Raw genomic sequence first — 18,756 nt, forward strand, 5'->3', positions numbered from 1 at the left:
CTCCCGTGCCGGAATCACCATTTTTGCTTTGGCGGGATTTAGAGCGGCGCCGCTGACGCCGGCGCTTAGGCTGCTTCTTAGAGGGGTCATCCTCCATTGTTCCATCGCCATTCCCTTCTTTTGGGGTGTACACCATGTATGTGTCATATGACAAGGTGGCCTTCCAGTGCCCTATAAGCGCTGGTTCTTGGTCCTCTCCTGCATCGGCGTCCATACCGTCGATGTCTTCGGAGTCGAAGTCGAGCATGTCGGTTAAATCATCGACAGTGGCTACGAAGTGGGTGGTGGGTGGGCCTTGAATTTCTTCGTCGTCCGCATCCCAACCTTGCTGACCATAGTCCAGCCTGGGCTCTCCTGATAAAGAGAAAGACTTTAGTGAATTCAGAATGTCGCCAAAGGGCAAGTGCTGAAAGATGTCCACGGCGGCGAACTCCATGTTGGGCGCCCAATCGGGTTCGATCGATAGGGGCGCGGAAGGTTCGGAGTCCGGAAAGGAGTCCGGCACCTTGGAGTCACGAGCTTTGCAAAGGACAAGGCTGGTGTTTGCCTCGATCGCCATAGAGATTGCAGCCCCCGAGGCGGTGTCCATCCACCCGTCCTCGATTGGCGCAGTCGGCTCCGAGCTAAGGGTCGGAGCGGACACTGGGGCGGCCTCCCGGGCACTGTTCGGCGGCAGAGCTAGATCATGCCCATCATGACAGTGCGGCGCGCTCGGCTGTGGCTCGAACCCATCGAAGATCAAGTCCCGGCGGATGTCATCCGTGTAGTTCAAACTTCCAAACCTGACCTGATGGCCAGGGGCGTAGCTTTCGATCTGCTCCAGATGGCCAAGCGAATTGGCCCGCAGTGCATAGCCGCCGAATACGAAGATCTGCCCGGGGAGAAAAGTATCACCCTAGACTGCTTCGTTGTTGATGATCGGAGGAGCCATCGAGCCTAAAGATGACGACACAGAGGAACTCTCAATGAAAGCACCAATGTCGGTGTCAAAACCGGCGGATCTCGGGTAGGGAGTCCCGAACTGTGCGTCTAGGCGGATGGTAACAGGAGACAAGGGACACGATGTTTTTACCCAGGTTCGGGCCCTCTCAATGGAGGTAAAACCCTACTCCTGCTTGATTAATATTGATGATATGGGTAGTACAAGAGTAGATCTACCACGAGATCAGAGAGGCTAAAGCCTAGAAGCTAGCCTATGGTATGATTGTTGTTCGTCCTACGGACTAAAACCCTTCGGTTTATATAGACACCGGAGAGGGCTAGGGTTACACAGAGTCGGTTACAATGGGAGGAGATCTACATATCCCTATCGCCAAGCTTGCCTTCCACGCCAAGGAAAGTCCCATGCAGACACGGGACGAAGTCTTGTATCTTCATAGTCCAGGAGTCCGGCCAAAGGTTATAGTCCGGCCATCCGGACACCCCCTAATCCGGGACTCCCTCAACTTGTGTACAATCTCACCGTATCTAGGACCTTGCCTCCTCATACGTACCCCTAATCTTACTGTCAGTCTTTGTACCACGACACTGGTCTCAGGGTGCTACACATGACATGTGTTATTCTGTCCTATGCTTTTGTTTGTTGGTCATGATCAATCATCACACCAAGATAAATGTGCATAGAGAGTTGTCCTTGTCCTTGTATTAGAATTGCTCTATTGCTTCACTTATGCTTTTTAGAGTATTGTGTTAGCCCTGTCAGAAACGATTAGAACTCTCTTGCTTCACTTATATATTTTATGAGAGTTGAATAATAATTGATAGTTGGCAATGTTTAATATGTTGGTGATAAAAATAATATGCATGCTTTGGTGGTATAATTAAAATTGCATGAATTAAACTATAGTCTTGTTAGAAACGATTACAAATCTCTCAGTCTATTTGTCTTTCTTTGGACAAGTTTGATGGATGGTCTCCAAGAGAGAGTTGTGTATGTTGGTTGAGTTCAATCTTGCGAGTAATGTACCCTAATGATAGAAAGTGAAAAGGGCTTGTGTTGTGTTGTTGCCGCTACGACAAAAAGATGATTGCGTAGTTGTCCTTTGAACGCAGGATGAAGACAATATATTATCAACATCATACCATTATGCTTAATGCAATACTATCATTTTTTTACTTAATACTTTGAGATGCATGATGGATAGCAATATTGGGGTGGAGTATTAGCTATAGATGCAGTTGGATTAACGATGTATGGATGTCCGAACATGATCCCTATATGCAATTATGCTATGTATAGTCATAATCATAAAAACTTTAATTTATTGGGCAGAAGAATGGTTCAGATATCGCTTCATCACCAAAGAATATGCAGAGAAGAATGCCATCAAGGCACCCTGGGGTGATATTTTGTACAAAAATCTTCCACCCAGGACTCAGGCTGAAGCTATTGAGCAAGGTTTCTATCCTTGCATGGTGCGCGGACCACAGCCTGATAATGCTGACCCATCTTCACTACTCTGGTGTCGTGAAGACAGTCTGTTCAAGCGCAACTATCAGTTCGCCAAAGACTCAGCTGCAAAGAACAAGAAGGATCTGGGGCTTGACTTCAACCCTGGTCCCTCCTCACCTCGGGACAATGGCACCCGTGAAGCCAATGAAAACATGATTGGCCCCTTCTACAACCTTACTGGCCTCATCACTCACATTACTGTTCAAGGTGCCAAAGTGGATCATTCTGATGAGGATTCTGACACCGACGATGCTCCAGCTCCTCCTCCAAAGCCTCAGAAGCAAAAGAAGACTAAAGCTTCAAAACCATCTGCTGCTCCAAAGGCTTTGAGAGCGAAGCCATTGGCAACTGCCCCTTTTGCTCCCAGCAATAACTCTGAAGATCTCTCTCGCATCTCCATGAGACGTGAGAAGCCACAGAAGACACCAGCTCAGCAACTGAGTCATGCACTGACGCCTGCATCCATTCTGAGGAATGAATTTGAACCCATTGACTTGTCTTCAGATGAATAATTTGTGAAGATGCTCTGGAGAAGCTGATCAAGAGCAAGCAAGAGGCGGAGATCTTCAACGATCTGCCCCTCTTTGATGTAAACATTCTGAGGAACTTCATTGATGAGTGGTTTGATAATCAACATCTCAGCTTTGATGACCTTCAGCTCCCCATTGGCGTCAGCGTTGCTTTCCAAGGCGCCATTGCTTCTGAGCTTGCTCTGGCTCAGCGCATAGTTGAACTGAAGCGAAAGATAGACTTTGAGAAGGAACAGTTCAAGAAGCATGTAGCCAAACTGAATGTGGCTGATGTGCAAAAGTTCAAGGTGATGCTTAATGACCTCAAGGAGTCGTTTCGGAAGAAACGCGAGGAAGCCAAAGGCTCAAGAGAGCGCATGAAAGCACTTGCAGACAAATGCGTTCAAGCCTACAATGGAGCTAAAAAGTGCAAAGCACTTGGCTGCCCTAGCATTGACCCCTCAATGGCTGCCAAGAAAAAGAAGTCATCTGAAGCCAACACTAAAGCACCATGGCAGGAAGAACCACACATTGTCTTCCCTGCCAGCATGCACGGCTCGAAGCCCAAGGCTCCTTCAGTGGCTTCTGAACAGAAGAAAACCAAGGCAGCTGAAGCCGAAGCAAGGAAGCGGAAAACCAAGCGCACCACTGACGAAGCACCACCCCCTAAGAAGAGAAAAACCAAGAAGAGAGATCGGGCTGCTCCTATAGAGCCCCTTGTTGTTGAACCCCTTGCCTTTATTCCCCCTCCGCCTGCAAACCAAGAGAGTCGAATTATTGTTCATGAGCCTGCTTCCATAGAGGCTCCTGAAGTTCAAGAAGTTCCAGTCATCGACCCCATCGCGACTGAAGACATTGTTCAAGATGATACAGTTCTTCCTCAGATCGAGCGCCCATCGGTATCATCGCCTGTTCAAACGAACAGTGAGCTTATTAGTATTGGTCGTCCTTTGACGCCAATCTCACAAGATGCATCGTGGGCTGATCGCCCCCAGCAAATTACCCCACATCAAGACTCACCAAGTACACCCCAACAGTCATCTGTGTCCGTCATCAGCCCCATGTGTCACGACCGGTTTTCCGGGTAATAAATTTCCAGAAAAGACCGTCGTGCTCATCAGCCCCAGGATTACTGTTAGCTGATGAGGCTCCAACTTGATACAGAAATTCCAAGCAACATACAAAATATGCAGTACAAGACCATTCTGGCCTGTGAGTACAACAAATGGTTTCTAGTGGTTGATGGCGGAAGCGGTTTGTGGATCATCAGTGTCTATGGGACTCCAATTCCCACAGGAACAGCTGACCAGGTTAACTCCTATCTTCGCGAGGCTGCTATCTCCATTGCTTAGGTTCCGGGGCTGTCATCGCGTCACTCCTCTCCGTGCAAGAAAATCTGGCCAAGACAATAGCCAGGGACAAGCCAGTGAGTACTTTGAATGTACTCGCAAACATTATGAACACAGGTATAATATAACCATGATGTGCTGAAAATATTTATGCTCATGACGTCAGTCACAAAAGATAAATAAAACTCTGATGCATGCAAGCAAGTTATTTATAACAATGCAATTACATAGTAGTATTAAAATATATGAAACAAATAACAAGCAATGCCACAGTCGGGCGTCTTGGCGACACCACATAAAGGGCTTTAAAAGAAATGCCACAGTCGGGCGTCTGAGTGACACCACATAAAGGGCTTTAAAAGAGATGCCACAGTCGGGCGTCTGAGCGACACCGCATAAAGGGCTTTAAAAGAAATGCCACAGTCGAGCGTCTGAGCGACACCACATAAAGGGCTTTAAAATAAATGCCACAGTCGGGCATCTGAGCGACACCGCATAAAGGGCTTTAAAATAAACAATCATAGTGAATATCCCGGAGGTAGAACCATCCCGGAGATACTCGATAATAACAATAATATCACGGGTTAGTCAACAATAATAATAATCATAATTATCACAAGTCACCAGTAGTATTCCAGTTCTGGTTTAACAGTTATCACCTCCGAAGACCGACACTAAGACCGACACTTGACCCGTCCCAGACTGTAATCCTTAACCATGGACACGGCTATTCGAATAGGTTTTAATCTCTGCAGAGGGTGTACTCTTTACCCACGAGTAACGGATTTCCTTTAGTCCATCGGGACTAATTCCGCTTACGGTCTTTTAAATGAAAACACACCTGACTTGCACACACCAGCTTAACTTACCGGTGTCTGGAATCACCCACGACACCCGTTAAGAAAAACTCTAAGTGGGGAGGCTACAACCTCGATTAGCATGGGATCACAAAATTTATACCGCGCGCAAAACTGGGGGAGCTACCCCCTCGGCTACAACCGAAACACCCATGCCCCCTGACCGGATGACTGGCTTTAATCCATGGCCGTGGTACCCTCATCCCGGCCCCTCTGTACGGTGTGTGCTAGAAAGGGGTTGACAAATTACTGAACCGTACCCTACCTGTGGCAGGGACAAGTGGTAGCACGAAACAAGTGTGGGGTTGCTGGAACAAGACTCGATCTATGGTCGACTCAGGAGGTTTATAGTTTCCTGCATAACATGTATAACAAATATACTTCAATCAATCCAATCAACACTCATTATATCTTACTATGCCATACCGGACATACCCGTCCCGACGGAGGCCGGCGACAAGCTCACACCTACCCAAGGCAGAGGCTTTCCCCGGATTCCTTTCCGGCATGCATGCAAGACACATGAGGATGATTATCATCATAAGTGTGTTTATTTCCAACAGCATGGAAATCACTATCATGCACTCATGCATATGATCATATCACATGAAATAACAAGTCCTTCGAATTGCGGTGGTGTTAAAAATGTATCAACGATCACACCAAAATATTATGCCGGGATTCAGAATGCTTGCCTTCAATGTGTGGTAAGTCAGGGTGTACTTCGAAACTTTTGAAAGTTTCTCCTCTCTTCAAAAATCCTATTTTAGCAATATAAAGAATTAACACACAAAATAAAAACAGCACCAAAAGTTGTTTTAAATTTTTTTCAAATAAATCTTAAAATAAACTAGACAATATTTGAGAGAGGTAGGAAAAAGAATTAATTCATTTGGAGTTATATTTAAAAAGATAAAGCCAGTCAAAGATTTGGTCAAAATCTGTTTTTAAAATAAAAATAGAAAAGAAAACGTTTCAGACTGGAATACGTTTTCGGAGCGGAGGAAACGTACTTCGTGGTTTTACGCTTTCACTTAACACGCGTGGCGGCGGGGTGGGTCGCTGACAGTGGGCCCGCCTGGCCCACTGGTCAGGTTTGACCAGTCGCCGCGCCCCTTCTCCCTCCTCTGCCCGAGCGAGGCGGGGCTCCGGCGATCGTCGCCGGTGAAGGGAGGCTCCTCGAGGGCATCCGAGGCCAGGGATGGATCCACCTCTCCTAGGCGGTCCTCCCGGTGGTCGACTGGCCGGCGGGGACGGAGGGGTTCGTCGGCGGCGAGCTCCGCGGCGGAGGGAGCTTCGGTGACGGAGTGGTTTTGGGGTGAATGTGGTTCCCGATCAAAATCAAGTGGGGGGTTGGGTTCCTGGAGGGGAGGAGGTGTTCTTGGCGAAGAGAGTTGGGAGGGAGAGGCCCTGGTGGCGCTGGGAGAGCTGGGGCCATGGCGGCGGCTGCTGCTGCCGGAGGTGGGGAAGACGACCTCCTCAGGTCGATTGGCTGCAATGGGGAGACTAGGGGAGTGTACTGAGGCCGCCTGCGAACGGAACGTGCTCGGGGGCCTCCTTAAATAGGCGTTCGGGGTCGGTTCCGACGGTGGCCGCGGATAAAGTCGCCAGCGACCGTCTTTCTGTAGCCGCGGGGCGTCGTGACGATGACGAGAGCTAGCGGACAAGGTTGAGGATGAGCTTGGGCTGTGCCAAGGGCCAGGTGGCGAGCGGGCGAGGCTTGGGCGGCGCTGAACGGCGCAGGGCTGTCGGGCGGCGGCGGCGGCTAGCGCTTGGCCTGCCGGGCGCGGCGGGGGCTGCTTGGCGCGTAGCGGAGAGAAAGGGAGTGCGCGGCAAGGTTCTGCAGAGCGGGCCAAAGCCGTGGGGGCCAGCGTGTCGGCTCGGGCGCGCGGCTGCAATATGCGCGCTCTGGGCGCGTCCAGTGCACGCACACCAGGTGTTCGACACAATGCCGAGGCATGCTACAGGTCGCAGGTGAGGATGGGATTTACCAGATCGAGGTTAGGAGCAACGGGGAGTCTAGTGGACATGCTGGTCTGATCAGAGGTGCAAGTTCACAGTGTAGGCTTGAGATCATGCCAATTCAGCCCATGCACTCTAGGTGTTTGTCAAAATGCCAAAGGCACCTAGGCTATTCTTGGAGGGGCCAAATCTTCCAGGTCAGTGTCTCTTTGGACGCAAGAGGGAGTGGTGAAGTTAGTTTGCATAAAGGAGACACTTGCTAGTGCAAGTTTTGCAAAACTTCAATTCTGTACAGAAAGCAAAAGGCATTGTTGCAAGCACTTAGAATCATCCAATGGGTCCACTCTCCTGGACTTAGGGGTTTAGTAGGGTGGTCTACAAGTAGGAAAAGGAATCACAGCAAAAGGAGCAAGTTAAAGTATAGTTGTAGTACAAAACCTCAAGTTGGACCAGAATGGAAATGAGGATGATTCACTCAAATTTTTCAAATAACATAGCTGGGTTTTTGCATAAAGCTGAATAATATGCTTCTACTGACATCCCATAATTTTGGTGGAGGCTAGAAAGAATTATTTAAAAGGGTTGTAGTGCAAGGTTGCTCTCTGGACCAGAGAAGAAAATTGGGTGTAGAGCTCAAAATATTTCAAGAATAAGAGATATTTTCGTATAAAAGTGATTCAAAAACATCACATGACATCTCCAAATTTTGGTTGGATTTTTAGATAAATATATCAAATGGCTGTAGTTCAAATATGGCCATATAACCTTGAAAAACTATTTTTCAAGAAAATAAAGATCAAGCAGATTAATTATGTAATTAGTTCTACTAATAAAAAAAAGTTTTTCTTGAGAGGTTAAACAAGTCCAATAACATATTTGAAAAGTTTTCTCTTTGGGGAAAACTCCATAATAGCAAGGGAGAAAAGGTTCAAAAATCAAAAAGGGAGCCCAGAAAATCAAAGTTTTAGTTTCCTGGCAAAATTTTAATTAATGAAACAAGGTCAAAATTTTGGGGTGTCACAACACTACCCCCCTTAAAAGAAAATCTCGTCCTCGAGATTTGTTAGGAGTTGTTTTGAAAATACCTTTCCTGTGAGCTAGAACCAAAGGATTCATCCATAGCACAAACTTGCGTCGTCGAGGTTGGCAGCTACGCCCGGGATAAAAAAAATGCAATCGCACATCAACATACTCATGCATGGCTACTATTAAAAACAGGAGTGCACAAGCAAACATCATCTAATTATGGTGACACAGGGTCACAAGATTGCAAGGCGAGGTCATTCTAAGGCTCGGTATCCTTCGAGCGATTTTAGTCTACCTCGTTCATATCTAAGAGGGCTTGCTTCGCGGATGCCGAGGTTTCTCCACGGTTTACACCGTCGGAAACAGCTGGAGAGGGTTTGAGGGGCTGCAGGCTCGGGGCAGCGATGATGACCATCGTGGGGATTGTTGGCCACAATCCCGTTGGAGTGTGCTCCCCAAAGACGACGAAGTATTTCTGGGGTCATCAAGGTATATTGGATGATGGCCGGGGCTGTGCTGTGTTGAGGCTAGCGTGCCCTTTTTAGAGAAAAAGGGAACGAAGTCTTCCCTCGCACGCTTGCGAATAAGACAGATTACTAGCGTGCGACTGACAGGCTAGATTGATAGGCTGGGCACCGACTGCCAAAAGTGTCGGGGTCTCTGTGTGACTATCTTGCACGGGAAGCTTGGCTGGGGTTTTTGGTTAGGGTCTGATGGGTTGGTTTGCCTAAGTTTTTCGACCTGGCTAAGATAGGATTAGCCAATGGTCAGCCTGGCTCTGATACCAAGTCTGTCACGACCGGTTTTCCGGGTAATAAATTTCCAGAAAAGACCGTCGTGCTCATCAGCCCCAGGATTACTGTTAGCTGATGAGGCTCCAACTTGATACAGAAATTCCAAGCAACATACAAAATATGCAGTACAAGACCATTCTGGCCTGTGAGTACAACAAATGGTTTCTAGTGGTTGATGGCGGAAGCGGTTTGTGGATCATCAGTGTCTATGGGACTCCAATTCCCACAGGAACAGCTGACCAGGTTAACTCCTATCTTCGCGAGGCTGCTATCTCCATTGCTTAGGTTCTGGGGCTGTCATCACGTCACTCCTCTCCGTGCAAGAAAATATGGCCAAGACAATAGCCAGGGACAAGCCAGTGAGTACTTTGAATGTACTCGCAAACATTATGAACACAGGTATAATATAACCATGATGTGCTGAAAATATTTATGCTCATGACGTCAGTCACAAAAGATAAATAAAACTCTGATGCATGCAAGCAAGTTATTTATAACAATGCAATTACATAGTAGTATTAAAATATATGAAACAAATAACAAGCAATGCCACAGTCGGGCGTCTTGGCGACACCACATAAAGGGCTTTAAAAGAAATGCCACAGTCGGGCGTCTGAGCGACACCACATAAAGGGCTTTAAAAGAGATGCCACAGTCGGGCGTCTGAGCGACACCGCATAAAGGGCTTTAAAAGAAATGCCACAGTCGGGCGTCTGAGCGACACCACATAAAGGGCTTTAAAATAAATGCCACAGTCGGGCATCTGATTGACACCGCATAAAGGGCTTTAAAATAAACAATCATAGTGAATATCCCGGAGGTAGAACCATCCCGGAGATACTCGATAATAACAATAATATCACGGGTTAGTCAAAAATAATAATAATCATAATTATCACAAGTCACCAGTAGTATTCCAGTTCTGGTTTAACAGTTATCACCTCCGAAGACCGACACTAAGACCGACACTTGACCCGTCCCAGACTGTAATCCTTAACCATGGACACGGCTATTCGAATAGGTTTTAATCTCTGCAGAGGGTGTAATCTTTACCCACGAGTAACGGATTTCCTTTAGTCCATCGGGACTAATTCCGCTTACGGTCTTTTAAATGAAAACACACCTGACTTGCACACACCAGCTTAACTTACCGGTGTCTGGAATCACCCACGACACCCGTTAAGCAAAACTCTAAGTGGGGAGGCTACAACCTCGATTAGCATGGGATAACAAAATTTATACCGCGCGCAAAACTGGGGGAGCTACCCCCTCGGCTACAACCGAAACACCCATGCCCCCTGACCGGATGACTGGCTTTAATCCATGGCCGTGGTACCCTCATCCCGGCCCCTCTGTACAGTGTGTGCTAGAAAGGGGTTGACAAATTACTGAACCGTACCCTACCTGTGGCAGGGACAAGTGGTAGCACGAAACAAGTGTGGGGTTGCTGGAACAAGACTCGATCTACGGTCGACTCAGGAGGTTTATAGTTTCCTGCATAACATGTATAACAAATATACTTCAATCAATCCAATCAACACTCATTATATCTTACTATGCCATACCGGACATACCCGTCCCGACAGAGGCCGGCGACAAGCTCACACCTACCCAAGGCAGAGGCTTTCCCCGGATTCCTTTCCGGCATGCATGCAAGACACATGAGGATGATTATCATCATAAGTGTGTTTATTTCCAACAGCATGGAAATCACTATTATGCACTCATGCATATGATCATATCACATGAAATAACAAGTCCTTCGAATTGCGGTGGTGTTAAAAATGTATCAACAATCACACCAAAATATTATGCCGGGATTCAGAATGCTTGCCTTCAATGTGTGGTAAGTCAGGGTGTACTTCAAAACTTTTGAAAGTTTCTCCTCTCTTCAAAAATCCTATTTTAGCAATATAAAGAATTAACACACAAAATAAAAACAGCACCAAAAGTTGTTTTAAATTTTTTTCAAATAAATCTTAAAATAAACTAGACAATATTTGAGAGAGGTAGGAAAAAGAATTAATTCATTTGGAGTTATATTTAAAAAGATAAAGCCAGTCAAAGATTTGGTCAAAATCTGTTTTTAAAATAAAAATAGAAAAGAAAACGTTTCAGACTGGAATACGTTTTCGGAGCGGAGGAAACGTACTTCGTGGTTTTACGCTTTCACTTAACACGCGTGGCGGCGGGGTGGGTCGCTGACAGTGGGCCCGCCTGGCCCACTGGTCAGGTTTGACCAGTCGCCGCGCCCCTTCTCCCTCCTCTGCCCGAGCGAGGCGGGGCTCCGGCGATCGTCGCCGGTGAAGGGAGGCTCCTCGAGGGCATCCGAGGCCAGGGATGGTTCCACCTCTCCTAGGCGGTCCTCCCGGTGGTCGACTGGCCGGCGGGGACGGAGGGGTTCGTCGGCGACGAGCTCCGCGGCGGAGGGAGCTTCGGTGACGGAGTGGTTTTGGGGTGAATGTGGTTCCCGATCAAAATCAAGTGGGGGGTTGGGTTCCTGGAGGGGAGGAGGTGTTCTTGGCGAAGAGAGTTGGGAGGGAGAGGCCCTGGTGGCGCTGGGAGAGCTGGGGCCATGGCGGCGGCTGCTGCTGCCGGAGGTGGGGAAGACGACCTCCTCAGGTCGATTGGCTGCAATGGGGAGACTAGGGGAGTGTACTGAGGCCGCCTGCGAACGGAACATGCTCGGGGGCCTCCTTAAATAGGCGTTCGGGGTCGGTTCCGACGGTGGCCGCGGATAAAGTCGCCGGCGACCGTCTTTCTGTAGCCGCGGGGCGTCGTGGCGACGACGAGAGCTAGCGGACAAGGTTGAGGATGAGCTTGGGCTGTGCCAAGGGCCAGGTGGCGAGCGGGCGAGGCTTGGGCGCCACTGAACGGCGCAGGGCTGTCGGGCGGCGGCGGCGGCTAGCGCTTGGCCTGCCGGGCACGGCGGGGGCTGCTTGGCGCGTAGCGGAGAGAAAGGGAGTGCGCGGCAAGGTTCTGCAGAGCGGGCCAAAGCCGTGGGGGCCAGCGTGTCGGCTCGGGCGCGCGGCTGCAATACGCGCGCTCTGGGCGCGTCCAGTGCACCCACACCAGGTGTTCGACACAATGCCGAGGCATGCTACAGGTCGCAGGTGAGGATGGGATTTACCAGATCGAGGTTAGGAGCAACGGGGAGTCTAGTGGACATGCTGGTCTGATCAGAGGTGCAAGTTCACAGTGTAGGCTTGAGATCATGCCAATTCAGCCCATGCACTCTAGGTGTTTGTCAAAATGCCAAAGGCACCTAGGCTATGCTTGGAGGGGCCAAATCTTCCAGGTCAGTGTCTCTTTGGACGCAAGAGGGAGTGGTGAAGTTAGTTTGCATAAAGGAGACACTTGCTAGTGCAAGTTTTGCAAAACTTCAATTCTGTACAGAAAGCAAAAGGCATTGTTGCAAGCACTTAGAATCATCCAATGGGTCCACTCTCCTGGACTTAGGGGTTTAGTAGGGTGGTCTACAAGTAGGAAAAGGAATCACAGCAAAAGGAGCAAGTTAAAGTATAGTTGTAGTACAAAACCTCAAGTTGGACCAGAATGGAAATGAGGATGATTCACTCAAATTTTTCAAATAACATAGCTGGGTTTTTGCATAAAGCTGAATAATATGCTTCTACTGACATCCCATAATTTTGGTGGAGGCTAGAAAGAATTATTTAAAAGGGTTGTAGTGCAAGGTTGCTCTCTGGACCAGAGAAGAAAATTGGGTGTAGAGCTCAAAATATTTCAAGAATAAGAGATATTTTTGTATAAAAGTGATTCAAAAACATCACATGACATCTCCAAATTTTGGTTGGATTTTTAGATAAATATATCAAATGGTTGTAGTTCAAATATGGCCATATAACCTTGAAAAACTATTTTTCAAGAAAATAAAGATCAAGCAGATTAATTATGTAATTAGTTCTACTAATAAAAAAAAAGTTTTTCTTGAGAGGTTAAACAAGTCCAATAACATATTTGAAAAGTTTTCTCTTTGGGGAAAACTCCATAATAGCAAGGGAGAAAAGGTTCAAAAATCAAAAAGGGAGCCCAGAAAATCAAAGTTTTAGTTTCCTGGCAAAATTTTAATTAATGAAACAAGGTCAAAATTTTGGGGTGTCACAACATGTCCAATGATGACAACTACATGGAGACATCACCATCACCAAAGGTGTCGCCTGTATTCCAACGCATTCGCAAAGGCCTGAGGCCATTTGTCTCCATGACCACCATCACAGAAAAGGGCTCCAACTTGTCAAGTTCAATGGCACGTCAAGTGTTCTCTGAAGACAATCCTTCTGTGACGGTCCCTGTGTCTGAAGCCAATGCTACTGAAGACCCTCCGGCTGCATCAGCCGGAGCAACACAAGAAGAAGAGCCTGTCGCTACTCCCCCTGCAACTCAAGAAGAAGTTAATGAAGAGAACCAGTTTATGCCAGAACCTCCAGCTATTCAAGTGGAGGGTGAGAATCCTGAGGCTGCCACAAATGACATTCCTGAAGCCAATGACGTTGTCATGGCCGAAGCCAATGTGGAGCCTACAGTGGGCAATGCACCAGTGGCCAATGAAGGCAATGAAGCCCATGAAGAAGCTGAAGTCCATGCCGCACCTGACACAAATCTGCAGCCTGAAGTCAATGACACTGCTCCTGTTCCGCCTCCAAGGACACATACCATCGAGCAAGCATACAACTATGGCCAACTTGTCACTGTCAGATGGCCTATTCTGATTCCTCCACCTGCTGTTGGTCCTCAATTTGATTACCATGTCGAGCACAGGCCTCGAGTTCAGAAGCCAAAGCCAAGACTGCCCAGATTTCCAGGTACTGCCACTTCACCAGGATCTTTCAATGTCAACGGCTTCATTGCACACAACACCTTCTTCGATAGCGATAAGAACCCCTACACCAGGCCCAAGATTTCATCTGATCGATTCTGGAGTTATCAGCAGTGCATCTATTATTCATGCATTCTGTACAACCAAGGCCGCATATTTCCGCATATGCGCCTTGATACTGAAGCCATAACTGGCCTACCCTGCTTAGAAGAAGCTCTTGATTGCTTTAGAGAGGCTAGCTTACTGCATTTCGTCACTGATAAGGAGCAATGGAAAGAAGAGTTGCTGCTTCAATTCTACGCCACTCTTCATATCATAGGCTACAACAGGGATCCTAAGACTTGGGTCCTTGAGTGAATGACAGGAAATATCCATCATGAAGCCAAAGCATTTGATGTCATTGAGCTTACAGGCCTGCCCACTCTAGGTGATCTCTATGAACCTGGTTGTTAGCTTCACACTGCAGCTGTGGAAAGCATCTTTCACAAGCCAGAACCCGACATGAGCCAGATGCTCAGTATGATGAAGCCATTGCCTCCAGATGCAGAATATCCTACAGAGTTCTTTGTTGAAGACCTTGAGTATCTGCCATGCACAATCTATCACATCATACGGCGAACTCTCTGGCCCATCAAAGGACATTCTCCAAAGGCTAAGCTAGAAGGTGCAATGAAGACATTGGTCTTCCATATTCTTCATGGCAAATGCTTCAATGCACAAGATTTATTCATCCGCCAACTTGCTGCATCAAGATCTGACATTTTTTGGCTTGAAGTTCTATGCTCCATGGATCATGCATCTGATCAAGCTTCACACTGCTTTCAACTATCAGCCATCTGCATGCAACCACATTGTTTTCTTGCCAGATGTCGATATGTCTGTTGAAGCCATCTATCTAGAGCCTGACAAGGAGCCACTGTATCTTCATAATGTTGATCGTCAGAGCTTCACACAGCCCATTGAAGGTGTGCTGGCTGCCACTCGAGTCTATCCGTTGGCTGGTACTACACGTGCACCTCACCGTGCCCAAACCGAAGCCACTGACAGCACAATTGCTCAACGGCCTCGAAAGCGATCTCGTGTTCTCAATGACCGAGAGCTTCTCGTTGGCTTGCATCAAAAGTAGGATAGGCATCATGATTGGCTCAAGCACCAGATGCAGAGCATCATGACTGACGTCAATCGCATTCGCAACCTTGCAACCAAGAATGCCTTTGTCGCGCATGAAACCTGTCAACGCACATGGAAAGGGCTGACACTTATGTGTGCTGAGGAAGATCTTTAGGATGATGGCTTCTCAGAATGATTCAAGTTTGATTCCACTCCGCCCAGAAATGTTGTTCTGCAGCGCACTCCATCTCTTGAAGACTCAGAGTACTCCTCTTCTGCTGCAACCGTGAATGCTCGTGTGATCGATGATCAAGATGATGCTACTTCGCCACCTCCAATGCGTATCGAAACTGCTCCAAGTTTGTCTGCACCGCCAAACCTCGACACCAACCCTGCATCTTCTCCTACTCCTTCTGGGAACGAGTAGAGGCTCACTGTCTTCAACCCTTTTTGGTCCTTACTGACAAAAGGGGGAGAAGCTATGAGTTGATAGTCTTCAAGCGGGTTCATATGGGCGGTTGTATTATATTTTGCCTAGTTTTTACAACTCTTGATCTTGATACATTTGGTTCTCTGAGTTGTAACACTTAAACTCGATGGTCATATGCTACTTATTTGCTATTTTGTGATGCAATGATAACTTCCTCACTTAAATCATTTTGCAGACGTCCATTTTTCATTATGCATGTCATTATCTTTGTTACATCGAATCATGCATGATGATTTATCTTCATAAGTTGAAGAGGATCTCCACAAGTAGAACCTGCCATGTGCATTTGCATTCCAAAAGCAAATTATGTATATGCACATCTTCATGGGGAGCCTTCAATACCTCATCCATTACAATTTCACATATTTATATCCCCGTTGAAAACTTCAACCAGTTTGTCATCAATCACAAAAAGGGGGAGATTGTAAGTGCATCTAGTGCCACCCCTAGTTTGGTTTTGGAGTATTGACGACAAATGTGGTTGAGGGACTAATGTGTTTGTGAGAATTGCAGGATAACACAGGTAGTAGTCCCTCCTTGATTCGGTTTACCTACCAGAGATGACCCCTAAAAATGTATGAAGACATTGAAGATAATGGTGGTACGTGAATACATTCACACCGAAGACTATGACAGGAGAAGACATTGAGTGAAGACTATGGAGCGCGAAGACTTAATAGTTTTGTTGTTTCTTTTCTTCTTTGTTGAGTCATAGGAACCACCGCACTGTTAAGTGGGGTCCAAGTGAACAAAGTCAGAGTGACTGATGCTCAACCAAAATCCTATGTCTTCGAGCAAAGACAATGAGAGCAAATCTTATCCAGAGTCGGATAAGTCAGCTTTACTTGTAGCCCAAGTCAAGCTGTCGCATGTGTTTGAAATCTGACCATTGTGACACGTGTCAGTTCCTTAGTGACCCAGGGTCATTTCGGACAAATCAGGTCGGGTTGCCCAGTGGCTATAAATAGCCCACCCACTACACCATAAATTGGTGGTTGCTCAGAGTTAGATACGACTTTTGTCGTTTGGGAGCAACCCACCTCCGAAGACTTTGAGAGAGAATCCTTGCAAGGACAAAGCCCAAACCACCCAGAGCCCAGAGAGTGTTTGGCATCACTGAAGTCTTTCTGTCCACGTGATCTGAAGACTTGTTACACTTGAGGATTGTGAATCCTCCAGCCAGTTAGGCGTCGCGTTCTGAGCATCCAAGAGTCATTGTGGATTGCCGGTGAACGAAGTCTGTGAAGGTTTAGAAGTCTAAATTGAAGACTTACTAGAGTGATTGGGTGAGGACTGTGTGTCCTTAGCTCAAGGGGAATAAGGTGAAGACGCGGTCTTCTGAGTTGAGTCTCAGCCTCCCTAACCAGACGTATAGTTATGACAGCAACTGGAACTGGTCGAACAAATCCTTGTCTTCACAACACACTGGTTCTATCTCTTACTCTCCTTACTTACAGTTTGTCTTTGCGAAGTCATTGCCTGATTGCTCTGCCTATTTGACTTCACTGTGTGACTACTTGTTCTGATTGGCTTCATACTATCTTCCATCCTGATCCTACTACCTAGGTGCTATCATTCATCATGCTTTAGCTTCATACTTGTTTGACCATGATGTGTCTAGTGTAGTTCATCTTCCGCTGCATGTTTATAGGTACAATTTTCGTGTTTGTCTTCTAAACTCTCATGTTTTGAAGACTTTCATAAAAATCACCTATTCACCCCCCCTCTAGTCGATAACTAGCACTTTCAACTGGACAGTACCGTACATTGTGTACATTCTCAGGAAGGAACTCCTGGAGGATGAGGATGAAGCCCGCTAGGTAGTCCGTCGATCCAAAGCCTTCACTGTAATAAAAGGACAGCTTTACAGAAAAGGTGTCACAGGAGTGGCTAAGCGCTGCATCACCCCAGAAGAAGGTCAAATAATCCTAAACAATATCCACTCGGGGACCTGTGGTCACCATGCGTCCTCTCGGACCATCATGGACAAAGCATACCCAGCAGGATTCTACTGGCCTCGAGCAAACGAGATGGCAAAAGATATAGTCGACAAGTGTGCAGGCTGCCAGTTCTACTCCAACATGTCCCACAAACCCGAGTCTTCCTTGAAGACTATTCCACTCGTGTGGCCGTTTGCAGTCTGGGGATTGGATATGGTTGGCCCCTTCAAGACCGGCACGAGAGGTTTCACCCATTTGTTTGTAGCAGTCAACAAGTTCACCAAGTGGATCGATGCTAAGCCCATCAAGAACCTTGGCGTAGGCACTGCCGTCAGTTTCATCAAGGAGTTGATATTCAGATATGGAGTTCCCCACAGCGTTATCATAGATAACGGCTCCAACTTTGATTCCAATGAGTTCAAGGCGTTTTGTGTGTCCCAAGGTACTCGGGTGAACTATGCGTCCGTTGCACACCCATAGTCGAATGACAAGCAGAAAGGGCGAATGGTTTGATCCTCCAAGGGTTAAAGCCCCGACTAATTTGCGACCTCAAGCACGCTGCTGGAGCCTAGGTGACTAAGTTACCATCCGTCTTGTGGGGGCTGAGAACAACACCGAATCGGTCAACTGGCCGAACCCCATTCTTCTTGATGTACGGCGCCGAGGCTGTAGTTTCGAGTGACTTATTGCACAATGCTCCCCGAGTGGAACTATTCTCAGAAGCCGAAGCAGTACAAGCACGTGAAGACATTGTTGATATCCTAGAAGAGGAACACGAGATGGCCTTGATTCGATCGACCGTCTATCAGCAAGATCTGCGTCGATTCCATGCCTGAAATGTCAGAGGTCGAGCGTTCCAGGAAGGAGACCTGGTGCTCGAGTGGATCAGAAACGGCCTCACAAGCTTGCTCCGGCCTGGGAAGGTCCCTTCATCATCACCAAAGTGCTTCACAATGGAGCTTACCACATCTACAACCTAGCCAAGAAGATGGACGAGCCATGTGCATGGAATGCAGAGCTACTCCACCACTTCTACACATAGATCACTCGACTCAACGAGTTGTAATAAGAGTATTTCAGTTTGCTTTCCAAATACATGATTTTAAAGTATCTTAATGATCAGTTCCCCATAATCATCTGTGTCCAAATCCCCCAGTGGGTGGCTTAGTCGCGAATTTGATTTGCCTAAGTTAAAAACATTTCGAGTGGAGAGCAATCTTCCCACTCGGAGCTTAGCTGCGACCCCGTAATCGCCTAAGTTAAAAACATTCCGAGTGGAGAGCAATCCTCTCACTCGGGGGCTTAGCTGCGACCCCGTAATCACCTAAGTTAAAAACATTCCGAGTGGAGAGCAATCCTCCTACTCAGGGGCTTAGGTGCGACCCCGTAATCGCCTAAGTATAAACTTTCTGAGTGGAGTGCAAACCTCC

The sequence above is a fragment of the Triticum dicoccoides genome, chromosome 4A, assembly GCF_002162155.2.
Source record: "Triticum dicoccoides isolate Atlit2015 ecotype Zavitan chromosome 4A, WEW_v2.0, whole genome shotgun sequence".
Lineage (NCBI taxonomy): Eukaryota > Viridiplantae > Streptophyta > Magnoliopsida > Poales > Poaceae > Triticum > Triticum dicoccoides.